Source organism: Cryptomeria japonica, chromosome 5, assembly GCF_030272615.1.
Source record: "Cryptomeria japonica chromosome 5, Sugi_1.0, whole genome shotgun sequence".
In the NCBI taxonomy this organism is placed as follows: Eukaryota; Viridiplantae; Streptophyta; class Pinopsida; order Cupressales; family Cupressaceae; genus Cryptomeria; species Cryptomeria japonica.
In genome coordinates, this window is record NC_081409.1 from 356,677,969 (window position 1) to 356,699,939 (window position 21,971).

Below are 21,971 nucleotides of genomic sequence, written 5' to 3' on the forward strand. Positions count from 1 at the left end.
CTAATCTGTAGATTCCTTAATGAGCTTTGTCAACAATGCCTGGGTCACAATAGATCTTTGAAATCTTCTCGCCTTGTTGTCCATCATTTGCCCACGTTTCCATGTTGTTATGAATGAAGCCTTGTTCCATCACAAAGACTATTTCCATGCAGCTGCAACATAAGAATTAGAGCAAGCATTCTATTTATATTTCATGCCCACTCATTTGTACACATTTATGAGTCACATAAAAAAAAGTAAATAATTACATTCATAAAGTTCAAGGTATTTGTCAAAATAAAGGTTTCCAACTATAGGGGATATGCTTATAAAAATAGGTATATAAGGTCAGCTAAGGTATGCTTATAAATTCCATCATCAAAATATAAGAGTCTTAAAGATAGCAAAATATCTATAAAAGAAACATAAAACTATGGCTCTTTAGTATCCATCAAATAAGATCATTCTCATGGAGATGGCTCGTCAGATGAGATCAATCCATGAGTGCCAATATAAAGCTCATAAGATGGGCCTCAAGTTCTTCATTATCATTGAAAGATACTCCATCAATTCTATCTATAAGGCCCGTGCCATGGAGGAGGAAATGATGAGAGTGACCATGAAATTATTCAAGGCCAGAAAGCATTTTGACTACAAGAGTATAAAGAATAAAATCAAGAAAAGTTACACTCATGTCCAACGGATTGAAGATGTGTGGATTGATTGTAGAATTGAAGAAGACATCTAAAGACTAGACTACTATATTATGAGAGTAGAATAAATTGAGAATTTTGATCTTGCTAATGTTCTTGAGGATCTTGAAGAGGATGGAGACATCCTAGATCCTATGTATGAGAAGACCAAAGTTGTTGGATCACCTTTGCCTCTTATCCACTGGTCTCAAAAGCAAAACACTTCAATAAGGGCTAGGTTCCAGAACATCCTTTCTAATACTAATGTTTGGTTAAATCTGCATGGTGTTCAGTTAAAACCTTTCAATGCTGGATCCGAGGATGACATTGCAGGGCCTATGGGAAAGACTTCTAAGCTAAGGACAAAGAATAGAAAAGATCTTATGGCTCCTAAATGTCCAAAGTTCAAATTCATATTTGGAAAGAGCAAGAATCAAGGTGAGTCGTTTGCCCAAGTGATAGGGAGATACTCAAGAATTGGCTCAATTTGTGTGTTTACAATCAATTTGGGTTGCAAGTTCCCTCAAAGGTAATTGTTGAAGGTTTTGTCACTTGTTTAGGTATTGTTTCTTTGATGTATTTCCTTCTCTAAGCTTCATATCAACCCTTAGATCTCCCTACCATTTCAATTCTTGTTTTCACTCAAACTTGCTCTCAAGTCTCACAAAAATGAAACTTAGCTTCTTAGCTCCAAACACTAAGATCACTCACCAAGAGTTTCACGAGGTTAAGGACATTTTATAGCATCCTCTTAGTCTTAATTCAACTTGTTTTTATGGTCTTTCAATTTGTCTTCTTACCCGATTTGAAGAAAAGCTCAAAACAGGGCTACAAGAAAAGAGCCCCAATTAGCCCTCCAAAACTACTAAAATGCTTATAACTCCACAAACTGCCAAAACACCTCACGAAAATTTACATTTATGGATACCCTTTATGGAGATATTTAAAAAATTTTATATGAGGAGGTTTGACAAGACCGTACAACTATTGTCCTATAAATGTGCCTAAAAAATAAGGGTTTTCAAGGGTTTTAAGTCTTGAAACACCTTATCACCATTCCAAACTCTTCTTCAGACCACAAAATATTTTGAGAAGGTTTTTACCATCATTATGAAGCCTTAAACTTCCTTCCCTACAAGAATAAAGACAAACACTTGATGTGCAACCAAGTTTCAAGAGAAAAAGTGCTCAAAAACCATTGTTTTTCAATACTTTGGCTGCTCAAAATGCATTTCTCAACTAATTATTCATTGGAACACTCTTCCATATGGATTAAAATCTCTGATAAAACTTCATTCCACCTTTGGAAACCAAAATAAGGTTCACTTGGTTTGGGTTTGTAGAGCAACATTGTTTTCACCATGAAAGTTCACTAGTCGGGCTATGGGAGCTCGCCTAGTTAGCAACAAAAACCACTTTCTTTGCCATTGCCAATAAAAAAAGTTGTATGTAAAAGAAGGATATGTATATAAACTTTAATCTCAGATTCCATGGAGAAAGATCCAAAGAAAATAAAGTTGCTTCCATTATTGAAGCCAAACCCTTACTCGACCGAGAACAGGGCAAAAACAAAATAATTTTGCTACAATACTAAAACTCCACACCAGCACACAAACCCATGTGATAAATATTTAACACAACATGGCACAAATTCCCAAATAAAAATAGTACAACCAAATACTCAGTAAGTACAGACTGCTATACCATTTGGAGCCAAAAAAGTTTAAGAAAAATGACAAAATCTTGAGTTTTTGTATTGAAATATTCTTTTCTTCGAATGCCAACTTGATAAAAAGTTTTGTGAGGCTTTAAATAGACACTCACCACCCAAATAATGCCTAGGTATGGACCAACAACCACCTTTTGCCTTATTTTTACAAATTTTCCAAAAATTGTCAAAATGTTGCTTGACAACTTTGACAATTTTTAGTACAATGAGCACTTTTGACTTGTGAGCCAAATAGACTTAACTCCACCATGTGAAATGGTTTACTATAACCACACAAACATATTTAAATTCCTAACAAGGATTTATAAGGCATTTTGACCATTTTTCCATATTTTGCCTATTCCAGGCTTACAAAGCATAAAATGTCAAAAATAGACCAAAAACTCAACAAACAACAAAACTAAGGCACAAAGGACACTTAAACACACTAAAAACACCCTTTTAACATACGACAAGTCCATTATTCAATTGAGACCAACATAGGCCATTTCAAACCAAAATTTGATGAAGTGCTCCATGAGCTTCACTAGGTGCTCCTGCACCACCAAGAGACTCAAATTAATAATGAAGTCGATGAGGGAAATGATGAAGAATTATAAAAACAAGATAAACCTCAAAAGAAGCATGAAGTAGAAGATTTTGACAAGGAGGGATTACTTGAAATCCCAAGTACTTCCCAGTCTCAGGTGACACAAGAAGGTATTCCTCCTGCATCATGAGATGTAATAGGCACTACTTCAGTCACAGTTTCTGACACTGTTCCTTTTGGTTATACTATTTCATTTTCATCCCAAGCTCCTAAAATTCATGTCATTCCTTCCACATCCCCTAGTGAATCCACTTTTGACACACCTCATGACAATCTCGATACTGTATTCCTTCATAATTTGTCTGAGGTAACTTCTTCCATGTTGGAAGACTTTGATAATTTTATGTCAAAAACTCAGGTTCCCCCTAGAGTTTCTATTGCTCAAAATCCACCTGTCATTGTTACCTCTACTCCAGCTATTGTTACTACAAGTGTTCAGCCTTAGGAGTTGGGCATCACAAGTGTTGACTATTGGAGTGCATGAAGATAAACCTTTTCCACCTTGGCTAATGACTAATGCTCCTAAAAAAAAGAAGCAAGTTATCTCCCTAGATGACTTTGATTTTAGTCAATTGGTGCTTGTTAAGCCCAAGGGTATCAAGAAGGCCAAAACTTTGTGTAGGGTGAAGGTGGATAAAACAAAGAACAAATATGTAGAGATAGAAATTCCTCCTCCAGACACAGATTTTTATAGAGTGCATCCCACATATTATGTCATCAAAAGGATTGATCTAGGTAAGAAAACACATGAAGGTATAGTGGAGGATGCTCAAATTTCTTTTCAACATCTTGTGACAATGTACAATGAATAAAAGGTCAAGAAGGATGGATTAAGGAAACAAGTTGATAAGATCATAGAAGTTTTGATCAAGATAACCAAGTCATTAGAGATAGTTGAGCCTGTCACTTCATCTGTAGATGAGTGGATCATTAAACAAGTTGAACAAGTCAATTCTCATGGAAGAAGATTCGGGGAGTGGATGGATAAGTTGCTAAGCCAAGGAACTCATTGATTATGTTTAGCAGTCACTCTTATCAAAAATTTGGAAGAGGTAAAGGATGAGATTGATAAAAATTTGAGTTTATTTTCAAATGAAATAGAAACTTATGAGAAGTACTTTAACTCTTGGTTGGAGTTAGAAGATTTTCGATTAGATGTTCTAGTTGATAATCCAGTACTCCCTTCAAGGGATATGTACATTGAGCAAAGGGAAGTATTAGAAAATCAGCTGAATGTGTTAGAGGTTCTCATCAAAGATGTGAGGAAAGCATAGAAGGAATGTAATAATAAGGGGAATGAAGAACACAAATGGACACTAAGAGGGGGGTGAATCAATGTATTTTAAAAATTTTAACTATGTGTGCAAGTACTGAATCTGCAAATTAATTAAGAACATATACACACACGCAAATCAAATCACAACACAAAATATATGAGGAAAACCCAATGTGGGAAAAATTCGATGAGAATAGCTACTGGAGTCTACTACTCCAATCCATCCTCGCAGTAAATAATAGATTAGTAAGTTTCGGGCACCAACCCAAGGAGAACCAACCCCTCAACTTTAGGGCACCAACCCAAGGAGCACCAACCCCTGATTTTATGAGCATCTACTCAAAGGAGCACCTACGCTTCTCTGAGCACCCATTCAGAGATTTACAATGATTATCAAAAAAATTTAAAACTGTTATAAAGCCTTGTTACAAATGAGATTTGTAACACTTACAAATTTCTCATATCTTGAGAATGAAACTCTCTACTTGTTGAAATTCTTCCTCTATCTAGTTGTCTTCTACTTTTTGCTACAACTTCACCTTCAATATATTCTTTGTTCTTTCTCTATGCTTACTTTCTCTACTTCTGTAGATATCTCTATCTTCTCTCAGCAACAACACTACTCTCTGCAACACACCCACTCTACTTAGCACACTTTTTTCATAGTTGACTTGTTGAGATTTCTATTTCCACCTCTATCTCTGTCCCAACGGCCACACCTATGAACATAGAATCATAATTACAACCTTGTACAATTAGCTTTGCACAAAGGAATGTTTTTCCCTCCAAATATGCAGTTTAAAATTAATTAATTTGTCTCTTTGGGATTCAATTTGTAGCAGATTTGATTTTATTTCTTGGATTGACCGTCTGCATTAAATGGCTCATCTCTGATTTTCTAAAAGTTATCTCTACTAGTTTTCTATTTTAGCAAGCTCAATCTGTCCAACAGATTTAATTATGCCTCTGTCGATCACCTCGAGCCCTTCAACCATCTCCAACTTGGTCAACATTAATGTGTTTTCCATCTTCTGTCGACCTACTCTAAAAAGATCAACAACTACCACACTTAGATTCATTGTCACCGACTTCTGTGTATTAGATATTCTTATCGACAAGCCAGGGAGCCATATGTCTCCATTTTCTTTGTCAGATTACTTTGGTCAAGGTCGACGAGCCACCATGTAAAACTCTATGACTATTGAAATGCATATATGTCATCAAGAGTCTTCTTTATCGACATCCAAGTCACTAGGTAGGCCTTGGTCAACCACCATGTGGACAATTGACTCCAATTGGGCTATCACATTCTTTCTCTTTATTATCTCGCGTCATCATTTATGAGCTCTCATTACCCATGCGGGCTAGTGGGATGCAAAAATATTCAATTTCTCTTGTCCTGCAAGAGTTCTAACTTATGATCTTTGATATTGTGGGATATCAGGGGAAATGTATCCCTTCACCTTTTTTTATCCTGCATGACATTCAACATGACCTCTTAACCCATGCAGGATAAGAGACTTCAACATTCTCTTTGTTCTCTATTTACCTCACAAGGTCCTCTTTTCATCCCTCTACAAGCTGCGAGATAGCAGGATTGTTCTCTCACTTTACTATCCTGTCTTGTACGACCATCACAAACCCATCTTGACTTGCGCAGGATAGTGGGAACCATTTACCATTATCTTCATTTTACCCCACACGACCATCATCTCATTGTTCTTAGCACTATAGGATAGCACAAAGCCTATATCCTTTCATTACTTTCTCATCCCGCAGGACCAACTTTCTTTGGTCATTAGTAGTTCGGGATGGCGGTGGATACATTTCCCTTGTCTTTTTCTTATCCTGTATGGTCATGAAACTCTTATTCATCATGCCATGAAATAGTAGGGGGGGTTGGTCTTTGAAGTCAATGAAAATATTATCCTGCATGACTAGTGCATCTCACTTTTGAACGTCGCGGGGTAGCGGGATGCCAACACATGCACAACGGGTCCCGCACAAACATAGCACAACTTGAGTAAACCACTAAGCCACCAACATGTGTACATATGTGTATGCCAAGACATATGGGGACCACTCAAATCCAAATTGGCCTTTACAGTTAAATGCAATACTCTGATAAGAGACAAAGGTCGTAGAATCGAACCACTATTCTTGGTCGAACTGCCATGAAATAACATATTTGAATTTGTAGTCCTCAAGAATCAAACCTGATGGGTCTAATGCACTATGAGGCATATGTAGATAAACTCCAACATTGATTTGTGCTTTGTAATCCATATTCTTTTGCAGTCTACAATGTCACTGCATAACCTGCGTGTTATGTGCTTCACATGTCTTCTCCTGTCTTCGTGTTATGCATGATTGTTACCTTCTTCATTGCAACTTCTTGACATTGCTTGACATCAATGATAATATTGTCAACAATCTCCCCCTTTGACATTGATGTCAACACACTTGTAGACAATTTCTCCATTTTTTCCCCCTTTGACAACAATGGCAAAGGGTGAAACGACCAACTGCTCATGTTCTCCCCCTTTTATTTTCTATAGTAATCAATTGAACTTCCAATTTCAATCATGACATATCTGCAATACATCAGAAATTTCCTTTACAACTTCTTGAAAGATGTCCTATCTTCATGTTGGTCTACCTCTGTTGTTTGTAGCTAGATGAAATATTATTACAATATAAAAAGCAATGCCAATACTGATAGTATGATGAAAGAATAAGTATTTGGTAGAATACAGAGAGAGGGGGTGAATCAATATACTAAAAAACTGATACAAAGTAAACATATCTCTGTCAAGATCAATATTCATAAGAATACTTGACATCAACCGGTTTGACTATTATGACAACTTAACAGTAAACAACTTCAATCTTGTAAACATCAACAATGCTTAATCATAACTTGACATATTCATCTCTCAATGCTTCTAGTTATCATGCCTTATCAGAAGTTAATCAAATCAACAAATAAGATAATAACCACAAAAACATTCACCACTTGACACAAATGTTTATACGTGGAAAACCCAAATAGGTAAAAACCATGGTGAGATGAGACTCACAAGGATAGCTATCTGAACTCTTTTGAAGTTTGCCCTGTTAGGAGCCAAGTTTGTTAAAGCTTTACAATAAGTCATGTTAAGAACTAATTTTGGTTAGGAATCACCTGGTTAAGGGATTTACAAATATGCCTTGATGAAAAACACAATACCCTGTTAGGAGTAACCTTGCTGGAGGATTTAAGAATCCAAGCTAATGGACCACCTTGTTAGAGGATTTAATGAGTAACCAAGCTTGTTAGAGCTTACCCAGTTAAGGGATTTCACTTCTACTGTAATTGTTAGAAAATAACAAGTTTTCTTGATCTGTTTGAATAGCACTACATTTGCTTGATCAGATCCTTTTAAGCTTCAATCTGCCTTCACTCAAAGTGCAGATCCATTCACTGGTTAGGCAACAACACACTCAACAGGTTTCTGCCAATCTTTCCAACAACTTTTACAAGCAACTTCATCGACCTTAAATACAAATCAATTAAGTCGGTAACACAACAAAAACCAAATTCTCATCATCGAGATTACAAACAAGTCAGTACAATCTTGACCGATAGAAATCATAACAATCTCTTCACATTCTTCTTGAAAATTCCAACTGCTCCATGATCACCACTTCATCGAACTTTGTAACTCATCACATGCAATGCATTAGATGCAATCCACTTTGCTCCTTCCCTAGACAATAACCAAACACGCCAAAACAATTTGAACTTATCCTTATACAATGATCACACATGTCTTCATCATTACCATTCATCAGATAATAAACCAACAAACTTGTTCAGTTAGGGTTTAACAGCTGATAGGGTTTATCGGTTACATTGCATAGAAAGGTTTAACCCTTTACATCTGTTTACCGGTTCAATTCATAACCTTAACATACCTGTTTACAATGTCTTCCACAAATCTCTTCTTACCGGTTACTAGCCAATATCAAAAACAACAATATCAACAATAACATGAATACCATTACCAGTTCAATTGACATCAATGACAACATATCATTAATGCAATCTATATGCAAAATGCCAACAAATATTGCTTATAAAAATTCAGAACTCCCCTTGAGACTGTACATGAGGTTCCAAGGTGGATATGCTCCCCCTGAACTACAAACTACACAAAAAATCTTGTGTTGAAGGTAGGTGGAGGAAAACCCAATTTATGTCTTGGATATTCAAAGTCGCCCTTAGGCAAGGGCTTAGTGAAAATATCAACAGTTTGTTCATCGGTGCACACATATTCAACTTTTACCTCTTTCTCCTCAACTTTTTCCCTAATAAAGTGATATTTGATTGCAATGTGCTTTGTCCTAGAATGCATGACAGGGTTCTTTGATATATTGATTGCACTTGAGTTGTCACACATAATGGGAATAGGATTGGAAAACTCTACTTGAATGTTCTTTAGAGTTTGTTTCATCCACAAAACTTGAGAACAACATGTGGTAGCTGCAATATACGTTGCTTCAGTAGTTAATGATGAAATCAATTCTTGATTCTTGCTATTCAATGAAACTAACCTGTCTCCAAGGAAGAAAGCTCCACCACTGGTTCCTTCTGAGACTTCAGGAAATTCATCCACTCAAACATCAGCACTCTCAACAATTCTCTGTGTCTGGTTGTTAAAACATTTGTAGGCCTTACTCTTGGTGGAATAGCTAAGAAATATGCCTTCATCACTCTTAGCCTCAAATTTGCTAATATAATCACCTCTCTTAATAAAACATTTTCTTCCAAATATCTTAAAATAACTAACATCGGGTGATCTTCCATACCAATATTCATAAGGAGTCTTTTCCTTACCTCTCTTTACCAGAACCTAGTTCATTGTGAAGATAGTTGTGCTGACAGCTTCTCTCCAAAAGGTTTTTGCTACACCTTGTATCAACATTGTCCTAGCAGCTTCAACAACTGATCAGTTGTTCCTTTCTACGATACCATTCTATTATGGTGTCCTTGATTCAGAAACTTGCCTTTTGATACCATTCTCTTCACAGTACCTAGTGAATTCCTTAGATGTGAATTCACTGCCCTGATTTGTCGTCAGACATTTTATCTTCTTACCGCTCTCTTTCTCAGCTAAGGCCTTGAATGTCTTGAACTTACCAAAAGCTTCAATCTTATCCTTCAAGAATGTGACCCACATGATCCTTGAGCAATTATCAGTGAGAATCATAAAATATTTGTCACCTTGAATGCTTCTTGTTCTTATTGGTCCACATAGATCTATATGAACTAAATCTAACAAGTGCTCCATGGGGAAGGACTTGCTCTTGAAAGTTGAAGAATTCATCTTTCCTAACTGACATTCTTTACAAAGAGCATTAACCAGTTTGTCTAGCTGAGGTAGACCTCTTACTGTCTTAGACTTGCTTACTTTAACAATATTGTCAAAATTTATATGACAAAATCTCCTATGCCAAAGCCAGCTATCATCTATTTTTGCAATCAATCAGGTGCTAACTTTAGGATTAAGATGAAATAGATTACCTCTGGTTTGTTTCCTAGTTGCAATTAATTCACCTTTGTTATCAAATATTTTGCACATACCATTTCTAAACTCCAGTGGGTATCCTCTATCGTAAAGTTGGGCCACACTCAAAAGATTGTGCTTAAGGCCTTCAACCCAATAGACATCATCATCACTGCTCTTCCCATTAAGAGAAATAACTCCCTTACCTTTAACCATACAAGGTGATTCATTTCCAAATCTAACAACACCGCCATCAAATTCCTTCGGGGAAAGAAATTTTCTTCGATCACCGGTCATGTGATGTGAACAACCACTATCAATGATCCAATCATTAGAGTTATCCATCTTGGATACTAGTGCCTTTTGATTTGACATTTCTTCCTTAATAGCTACAAACACAATATCTTCACTAGCATCATCATCAGATTCTTCATCATTAATACCACTATCAATAGCTACAAGACAATCTCTCCTTTCTTTACCCTTATACTTCTTAAATTTGTCTCTCTTGTATTCATTTTCACCATTAGGGAAATTAGTTTCTATATGAACAATCTTGTTTCATTTAAAACATTTTAAAGGTAGCTTACCTCTATATTTACCAGTGCCTCTAGGCAGTCATTTTGCCAACAATGCTTCAAGTTCCACTAAGTTGTCTTCATCATCAACATCTCTGTTGGATCTAGATTCAAAACCATGGCCGGTATGTCTCCTTCTTCTCATAGATGGGTTAGAGACAGAAGCTCTGAATGCAGATTTTGATTTTTATACACTACCATCATAGCCGTTTAGTTCAAAAGCAGTAAGTTTGCCAATAATAGAGTCAAGAGTTACCTTAGTCTTGTCAATGGATTTCAGCTCTTGAATAGCTACAACTCGGATAGCATAGACCGGTAGCAGGGTTCTCATTACCTTACTAATTATTGTGGCATCTTCAACTTTCCCTCTTGCACTCTTTATTTCACCAACTATCTCTTTAATCTTTTGACCATACTGCTAGATATTCTCACCTTTAGAGATTCTCATGTCATCAAACTTTCCTCTTAAACTCTCCTCTTTGGTAATCTTAACATGTTCATCACCGCCATAAATCTCTTCAAGTTTTTGTCATACTTCATGTGCAATTTCAAGACCATGAACATCTACATATTCAACATTAGACAGGGAACTGATAATAGCCTCTAATGCTTGGTGATTTTCTTGTTGTTCTTTCTTATGATCATCAGTCAGGATTCTAGTAGGTGTAATATACTTAGTTCCTATATGATCCCAATACTGACTACCAAGACTCTTAATGTAAATCTTCATTTTGTCGCTCTATATTCTATAGTTATCTTTGTTGAACTTCGTACCTTCTTTCTTGATCATGATCTACAAGATCTTTTCCTCAAGTTGATAAGCTTTTTGATTAAAGAGGACCTGAGACGCTCTGATACCAATTGATGGTATGATGAAAGAATAAGTATCTGATAGAATATTGAGAGGGGGGGTGAATCAGTATACTGAAAAACTGATATAAAGTTCCCAAACTCAAATTCAATCACACAGTAAACATTTCTCAGTCAAGATCAATATTCATAAGAATACTTGATATCAACCGGTTTGACTATTATGACAACTTAATAGTAAACAACTTCATTCTTGTAAACATCAACAATGCTTAATCATAACTCAACATATTTATCTCTCAATGCTTCTACTTATCATGCCTTATAAGAAGTTAATCAAATCAACAAATAAGATCATAACCACAAAAATATTCACCACTTGACACAAATGTTTATACGTGGAAAACCCAAATAAGTAAAAACCACGGTGAGATGAGACTCACAAGGATAGCTATCTGAACTCTTTTGAAGTTCGCCTTGTTAGGAGCCAAGCCTGTTAAAGCTTTAGAATAAGTCTTGTTAAGAACTAATTCCAGTTAGGAATCACCCAGTTAAGGGATTTACAAATATGCCTTGATGAAAAGCACAATACCCTATTAGGAGTAACCTTGTTGGAGGATTTAAGAATCCAAGCTAATGGACCACCTTGTTAGAGGATTTAATGAGTAACCAAGCTTGTTAGAGCTTACTCGGTTAAGGGATTTCACTTCTGCTATAATTGTTAGAAAACAACAAGTTTTCTTGATCTGTCTGAATAGAACTACATTGGCTTGATCAGATCCTTTTAAGCTTCAATCTGCCTTCACTCAAAGCGCATATCCATTCACTAGTTAGGCAACAACACACTCAATAGGTTTCTGCCAATCTTGCCAACAACTTTTACAAGCAACTTCATCGACCTTAAATACAAATCAATTAGGTCGGTAAAAAAACAAAAACCAAATTCTCATCATTGAGATTACAAACAAGTCAGCACAATCTTGACAGTTAGAAATCATAACAATCTCTTCACATTCTTCAAGAAAATTCCAACCGCTCCATGATCACTGCTTCATCGGACTTTGTAACTCATCACGCGTAGTGCATTAGATGCAATCCACTTTGCTCCTTCCCTAGACAATAACCAAACATGCCAAAAGAATTTGAACTCATCCTTATACAATGATCACACGTGTCTTCATCATTACCGTTCATCAGATAATAAACCAACAAACTTGATCGGTTAGGGTTTAATAGCTAATATGGTTTAACGATTACATTGCATAGAAAGGTTTAACCCTTTACACCGATTTACCGGTTCAACTCACAAAATTAACATATCGGTTTACAATGTCTTCCACAAAGCCCTTCTTACTGGTTACTAGCCAATATCAAGAACAACAATATCAGCAATAACATGAATACCATTACCGGTTAAATTGACATCAATGACAACATATCATTAATGCAATCTATATGCAAAATGCCAACAAATATTTCTTACAAAATTTCAGAAATCCCCTTGAGACTATACATGAGGTTCCAAGGCGGATATGTTCCCCCTAAACTACAAACTATAAAAAAACTCTTCTGATGAAGGGAGGTAGAGGAAAACCCAATTTATGTCTTGGATATTCAGAGCCGCCCTTAGGAAAGGGCTTAGTGAATATATAAACAATTTGTTCATCGATGCACACATATTCAACTTTTACCTCTTTCTCTGCAACTTTTTCCCTAAACAAATGATATTTGATTGCAATGTGCTTTGTCCTAGAATGCATGACAGGGTTCTTTGATATATTGATTGCACTTGAGTTGTCACACATAATGGGAATAGGATTGGAAAACTCTACTTGAATGTTCTTTAGAGTTTGTTTCATCCACAAAACTTGAGAACAACATGTGGTAGCTACAATATACTCTGCCTCAGTGGTTAGTGATGAAATTGATTCTTGCTTCTCGCTATGCCATGAAACTAACTTGTCTCCAAGGAAGAAAGCTCCACCACTGATAATTTTCTTATCATCTATACATCCTACCCAATCTGCATCAGTATAGGCTCACAAGGTGAAATCTCCCTGCTTTGGATACCATAAGCCATAAGTGAGTGTTCCCTGCAGATACTTGAATATCCTCCTAACAAAATTGACATGTGATTTCTTAGGAGCTTCTTAGAATCTTGCAACCATGCAAACTACTTGAACTATATCAGGCCTTGATGTTGAAAGATACAATAGGCTTCCAATCATGGATCTATACAATGTTTGATCTACACTAGGCAACTCATCATTTTTTCTTAACTTGCATCCTATCACCATGGGGGTACCAACCGGTTTGCTATCCTCCATCTGAAATTTCTTCAAAATTTCTTTAGTATACTGAGTTTGAGAAATGAATATCCCCTTATTTTGTTGTGATATCTGCAAACCAAGAAAATATGATAACTCTCTAAGCATGGACATTTCAAACTTTGATTGCATCTGATCAACAAATTATTTGCATAGAATAACTTTATTGCCTCCAAAGATTATGTAATCTACATATACCACAAATATGCTCATGTGGTCTCCATCCACCTTTATGTACAAGTTGTTGTCAGCCTTTCCCCTTTTGAAGCCTTGCCGATATTGATGGTATATGATGAAAGAATTAGTATCAGGTAGATTACTAAGAGTGGGGGGGGGAGGGGGGGGGGGGTTGAATCAGTAACTAGAAAAACTAATACAAACTCTTCAAACTCAAATTCAAGCATGCAAAGTAATCTTATCAATGAAATACCACTGTCAAGATCAACACGCATAATAATACCGGTTGACTCTTACATCAACTTAACAATAAACAAAATTTAACTTGTAAACATCCAAATGCTTTATCATATGTCAATACTTCACTTCTCAATGCATCCGGTTATCATGCCTTATCAGATATAGTTAATCAAATCAATTATAAGATCATAACCACAAAATCATTCACCACATGACACATAGGTGGAAAACCCAAATAAGTAAAATCCACGGTGAGATGAGACTCACAAGATAATATCTGAACTCTTCTGAAGTTCACTCTGTTAGGAGCCAAGCCTGTTAAAGCTTTTTGAAAAGTTATGTTAAGAATTGATCCTGTTAGGAATCACTCGGTTAAGGGATTGACTACAAATGCCTTGTTAGAAGCAAATACCCTGTTAAGGAGTAACCTTAGTAGAGGATTTGAAAATCCAATCTAATGGACCACCTTGTTATAGGATTTAATTAGTAACCAAGCTTGTTAGAGCTTACCCGGTTAGGGGATTACAATTCTATTGGAATTGTTAGAAAACAACAGTAGTTTCTTGATCTGTCTAAATAGCACTACATTTGCTTGAACAGATCCAACTAAGCTTCTATCTGCCTTTACTCAAACTACATACTCATACTCCGGTTCGGCAATCACATACTCAACTGATTTTTGCCAACACTTGCTAGCTAAAAAATAAAACAACTTCATCAACCTTAAATACAAATCAATTAGATCGATAACACAACAAAAATATAATCCTTTCATCAAGATTACAAATAAGTCGGTACAAGCATGACTGTTGGATTTCACAGTAATCTCTACACAACAATCAAGAAAACCTCAACCACTCCTTGATTACCTCTTCAGTAACTCATCACGTGTTTTGCATTAGATGCAATACATTTTGATCATTCCCTAGACAAATAAATGCACCAAAGCATTTTGAACTTGTCTTCATATAATGACCTTACGTGTCACCATCATTACCGCTCAACCAGCATAACCAATTGAACAACCTTAATTGGTTAGGGTTTAACAAAAACAACTGGTAGGGTTTATCGGTTACATAACAGAAAGGGTTTAACCTTTTACTCTAATTACCGGTTCAACTCACAAACTTACATACCGGTTTACAATAACCTTCACAAAGCTCTTCCTACCGATTACAAGACAATATCAACAATAACAAAGATATCAACAACATCATTAATATCATTACCGGTTCAATTGACATCAATGACAACATAACATATCATTAATGCAATCTTCATGCAAATTCCAACAATCTCCCCCTTTGGCATTGATGGCACTACAAAATATCAACACCATTGCTTTACTATTATGATTATGAATAGGAATCTTGGTTTACATTACCAAGTATTCACATGCTCTCTCTGTCTTTAGTTTGTCACTGGTTTTCCTTCCCATAATCACATAGTTCTTCTCCCCCTTTGACAACAATGCCAAATTGAAAGTAAAACATGTAAAGTTAAATTTACACTGTGCATCAACAACATACTGCAAGTTGATGCTCCCCCAGTGGAATACATCCACTTCTACATCAACCCTTGTAAATTTTTGTAAGTGTTTCAGGGACTAATGCAGTCAACATCATGTTCAACTGACTTCATGAAGAGGGACAACCGCTAACTGACTTCTAAAATACTCAAAAGTAGTCTTAGGCAGAGGTTTGGTAAAAATATCTGCAAGCTGCTCCTTGGTAGAAACATGCTCTAAGATAGCATCTTTGCTTTGAACTTTTTCCCTCAAGAAATGATACTTCAATTCAATGTGCTTCGTTTGTGCGTGCGAAATAGGATTCTTGGAAATATTTATGGTACTTGTGTTATCACATAAATTCTTTATACATTCTGAAATATTCATCTTAAAACCTTCCAAAATGTGCCTCATCCAAATAGTGTGTGTGCGATTCATATAAGCTGCAACATACTCAGCTTCTGCAGTAGATTGTGAAGTGCAACTCTGATTTTTACTACTCCATGAAACAAGCCTTCCTCCAAGAAAAAAATGCTCCACCAGTTGTGCTTTTCTGGTCATCAACATTTCCTGCCCAATCAACATCTGTGTATGCCTTCAAATCAAAGTTTCTTCCATATGGATACCATAATCCATAGTCAACAGTACCTTTCAAGTATCTAAAGATTCTCTTGGTTTCTATCAGGTGTGTCTCTTTTGGATTCTTCTAAAATCTAGTAACTATGCCAACCACATGGGCTATGTCTGGTCTGTTGTGAACAACATAGTGCGATTTGCCAATCATTGACCTCTATTCCTTCTCATCAACAGACTTAGATTCATCTTCCTTGGACAACTTAGAACCTATAACCATTGGTGTCCCAACTAGTTTACAGTCCCTCATGCCAAATGTCTTCAAAACCTCTTTCACATACTTAGACTCTGTAATGAAAATACCATTCTTCATTTGATGTATCTGCAAACCTATGAAATTTTTTATTTCCCCTACTAAATAATTTTCAAACTTATTTTTCATTTCATCTGCAAAACTATTTCTCATGACATCATTACCTCCAAATATAATATCATCAACAAATACTTCATTGACCAATATTTCATCTCCTTTAGACTTGAGTATTTCATCATTGGTTCTCGGAAAGCCTATCTTCATTAGATGTGTATGAAGCCTTTCATACCATGCTCTGGGTGTCTGCTTTAATCCATATAAATCCTTATGCAATCTGCATACCATGTATTTCTCATTAGTCAAAGCATAACAATCTGGATGCTCTATGTATACCTCTTCTTCCAATATCCCATTCAAAAATGCAGACTTAACATCCATTTGATATACCTTGAAGTTTTTATGGCCTGCAAATGCAAGTAAAGTTCTGACACCTTCTAGTCTTGCTACTGGTGCAAAATTTTCTCCATAATCTTCTCCTTCTTCTTGTGCATAACCCTTGTGGACTAATCTTGCCTTGTTGCGAACTGCAACACCATCTTCATTCAATTTGTTCTTCTATAGCCATTTAGTACCTATAACATTCTTATTTACCGGTCGGGGTACTAGGGTCCAACTATTGTTCTTCTCAATTTGATCCAATTTCTCTTCCATAGCTTTAACCCAATGATCATCACCAAATGCCTCCTTAGCAGTTCTTGATTCAATGGTGGAGATCATGCAAGAATTCTCTCTGATTCTTCTTCTGGTTAGTACTCCATCATCCTTATCTCCAATAATCTACTCATGATTGTGATTTAGTCTCATATCTCTAGGAATAACATGATCATTATATTCAGGTTCAGCTTCTTCATTATCATCATCTTCTTTAGAATTATTCTGTTCCGGTTGAACTGGTGCATCAGAATTTGCTTTGCTGGTTTTTGATTTCACAGTTTCTGGTTCCAAAAACAAAATGCAAGGATTTCCATCCTCTTTCTCTGAACTGGTTCCTTTTGAGACTTCAGGAAATTCATCCACTCAAACATCAACACTCTCAACAATTCTCTGTGTCCAGTTGTCAAAACATTTTTAGGCCTTACTCTTGGTGGAATAGCCAAGAAATATGCCTTCATCACTCTTAGCCTCAAATTTTCTAATGTAATCACCTCTCCTAATAAAACATTTGCTTCCAAATATCCTAAAATAACTAACATCGGGTGATCTTCCATACCAATATTCATAAGGAGTCTTTTCCTTACCTCTCTTTACCAAAACCTAGTTCATTGTGTAGACAGTTGTGATGACAACTTCTCTCCAAAAGGTTTTTACTACACCTCCTTGTATCAACAATGTCCTAGAAGCTTCAACAACTGACTGGTTGTTCCTTTCTACAATACCATTCTGTTGTGGTGTCCTTAATGCAGAAAGCTGCCATTTGATACTATGCTCTTCACAGTACCTAGTGAATTCCTCAGAAGTAAATTCACCGCTCTGATCTATCCTTAGACATTTTATCTTCTTACCACTCTCTTTCTCATCTAAGGCCCTAAATGCCTTGAACTTACCAAAAGCTTCAGTCTTATCCTTCAAGAATGTGACCCACATGATCTTTGAGCAATTATCAGTGAGAATCATAAAATATTTGTCACCTTGAATGCTTTTTGTTCTTATTGGTCCACATCGATTTGTATGAACCAAATCTAACAAGTGCTCCAAGGAGAAGGACTTTCTCTCGAAAGTTGAAGAAGTCATCTTTCCCAACTAACATTCTTTACAAAGAGCATTAACCAGTTTTTCTACCTGAGGCGGACCTCTTACTGTCTTAGACTTTCTTACTTTAACAATATTGTCAAAATTTATATGACAATATCTCCTATGCCAAAGCTAGCTATCATCTAATTTTGCAATCAAACAGTTGCTAACTTTAGGATTAAGATGAAATATATTACCTCTAGTTTGTTTCCCGGTTGCAATCAATTCACCTTTGTTGTCAAATGTTTTGCACATACCATTTCTAAAATCCATTGGGTATCCTCTGTCGTGAAGTTGTGCCACACTCAAAAGATTGTGCTTTAGGCCTTCAACCCAATAGACATCATCAACACTGCTCTTCCCATTAAGAGAAATAACTCCCTTACCTTTAACCATACAGGGTGAGTCATTTCCAAATTTGACAACACCGCTATCAAATTCCTTTGGGGAAAGAAATTTTCTCCCATCACCGATCATGTGATGTGAACAACCACTATCAATGATCCAATCATCAGAGTTATCCATCCTGGATACTAGTGCCTTCTGATATGATATTTCTTCCTTAATAGCTACAAACACAATATCTTCACTAGCATCATCATCAGATTCTTCATCAGTTATACCATTGTCAATAGCTACAAGATAATCTCTCTTGCCTTTACCCTTATACTTCTTCAATTTGTCTCTCTTGTATTCATTTTCACCATTAGGGCAATTAGCTGCTATATGACCAATCTTGTTGCATGCAAAGCATTTTAAAGGTATCTTACCTCTATATTTACCAGTGCCTCTAGGCAGTCATTTTGCCAACAATGCTTCAAGTTCCACTAAGTTGTCTTCATCATCAACATCTCTGTTGGATCTAGATTCATAACCATGGCCGATATCTCTACTTCTTCTCACATATGGGTTAGACACAGAAGCTTTGAATGTAGATTCTGATTTTTATACACTACCATTATAGCCATTTAGTTCAAAAGCAGTAAGTTTGCCAATAATAGAGTCAAGAGTTACCTTAGTCTTGTCAATGGATTTCAGCACCTGAATAGCTACAACTCGGATAGCATGGACCAGTAGTAGGGTTCTCAGAACCTTACTAATTACTATGGCTTTTTCCACTTTCCCTCCTGTACTTTTTATTTCACCAACTATCTCTTTAATCCTTTGACCATATTGCTGGATATTCTCACCTTCAGACATTCTCATGTCATCAAACTTTCCTCTTAAACTCTCCTCTTTGGCAATCTTAACATGTTCATCACCGCTATAAATCTCTTCAAGTTTTTGCCATACTTCATGTGCAGTTTCAAGACCATGAACATCTACATATTCAGCATCAGACAGGGAATTGATAATAGCCTTTAATGCTTGGTGATTTTCTTGTTTTTCTTTCTTATGATCATCAGTCGGGATTCTAGTAGGTGTAATATACTTAGTTCCTATATGATCCCAATACTATCTACCAAGACTCTTAATGTAAATCTTCATTATGTCGCTCCATATTCTATAGTTAGCTTTGTTGAACTTCGGACCTTCTTTATTCATCATGATCTACAAGATCTTTTCCTCAAGTTGTTATGCTTTTAGATTAAAGAGGACCTGAAATGCTCTAATACCAATTGATGGTATGATGAAAGAATAATTATCTGGTAGAATACTGAGAGGGTGGGTGAATCAGTATACTTAAAAATTGATACAAAGTTCCCAAACTCAAATTCAATCACACAAAGTAAACATATCTCATTCAAGATCAATATTCATAAGAATACTTGACATCAACCGGTTTGACCGTTATGACAACTTAGCAATAAACAACTTCAATCTTGTAAACATCAACAATGCTTAATCATAACTCAACATATTCATCTCTCAATGCTTCTAGTTATCATGCCTTATCAGAAGTTAATCAAATCAACAAATAAGATCATAATCACAAAAATATTCACCACTTGACACAAATTTTTATACATGGAAAACCCAAATAGGTAAAAACCACAATGAGATGAGACTCACAAGGATAACTATCTAATCTCTTCTGAAGTTTGCCCTGTTAGGAGCTAAACCTATTAAAGCTTTACAATAAGTCCTGTTAAGAACTAATCCTATTAGGAATCACCTGGTTAAGGGATTGACTACAAATGCCTTTTTAGAAACAAATACCCTGTTAAGGAGTAACCTCAGTAGAGGATTTGAAAATCCAATCTAATGGACCACCTTGTTAGAGGATTTAATAAGTAACCAAGCTTGTTAGAGCTTACCCGATTAGGGGATTTCAATTCTGATGTAATTGTTAGAAAACAACAAGAGTTTCTTGATTTGTCTGAATAACACTACATTTGCTTGATCAGATCCAATTAAGCTTATATCTGCCTTTACTCAAACTGCAGACTCATACTCCGGTTCGACAATCACATACTCAACTGATTTCTGCCAACACATGACAACTCAAAAACAAAACAACTTCATTGACCTTAAATATAAATCAATTAGGTCGGTCACACAACAAAAATCTAATCCTTTCATCAAGATTACAAACAAGTTGGTACAAGCATGACCATTGAATTTCATAGCAATCTCTACACATCAACCAAGAAAACCTCAACCACTCCTTGATTACCTCTTTAGTATCTCATCACGTGGTTTGCATTAGATGCAATACATTTTGTTTATTCCCTAGACAAACAAACGCGCCAAAACATTTTGAATGTGTCTTCATACAATGACCTTGCGTGTCACCATCATTACCGCTCAACCAACATGACCAATTCAACAACCTTAATTGGTTAGGGTTTAACAAAAACAACTGGTAGGGTTTACCAGTTACATAACATAGAAAGGGTTTAACCTTTTACTCTGATTACCAGTTCAACTCACAAACTTACATAGTGGTTTACAATAACCTTCACAAAACTCTTCCTACCGGTTAGAAGATGATATCAACAATAACAAAGATATTAACAACATCATTAATATCATTACCGGTTCAATTGACATCAATGACAACATAACATATCATTAATGCAATCTTCATGCAAATGACAACAGATATAAGTACTTATCCAACCTAGAATACCATGCTCTAGGTGCCTACTTTAGACCATATAATACTTTCTTCAATCTGCAAACAAAGTTCTCATCTTCATGCAGTTGAAACCCTTTAGGTTGTTCTATGTACACTTTTTTCCCAAGATTACCATTTAAGAAAGAAGATTTGACATTCATTTGGTATACCTTACATCCTTTAAACGTAGAGAATGCTAAGAACATTCTTATTGCCTCAAGTCTTGCAATAGGTGTAAAAGTTTCTTCAAAATCGATGCCCTCTACTTGAGCATATCCCTTGCATACAAGTCTTGCCTTGTTCCTTACTACCTTGCCTTCTTCATTCATCTTGTTCCTGTAGCCCCATTTAGTACCAATAACATTCTTGTTAGCAGGTCTAGGAACCAATTCCCATGTTTTGTCTTTTCCATCTGTTGCAGCTCTTCTTCCATAGCCTTCATCCTCTTCTCACTCTTGTTGGCTTCATCATATGATTTGGCTTCCATCTCAGTCATAAGGCAAAAATTTACTTTCTCAGTGTTTCTTGCTCTCCTTCTAGTTTGCACGTCATCATTCTTGTTGCCAATAATATGATCTTTAGGGTGATTCTTTTTCACATATCTGTTTGGGGCTTTATTTGGTGTTTCTTCTTCATGTTCACTCTTAGATTCATCTTCATCTTTGACATATGGTTCTTCAGTCTAAGTTATCGATTTTTTATTTACTTTGTACACATCTTCATCAACTCTCACATGTACACTCTCAATTACATTCATTAGTATTTTGTTGTAACATTTAT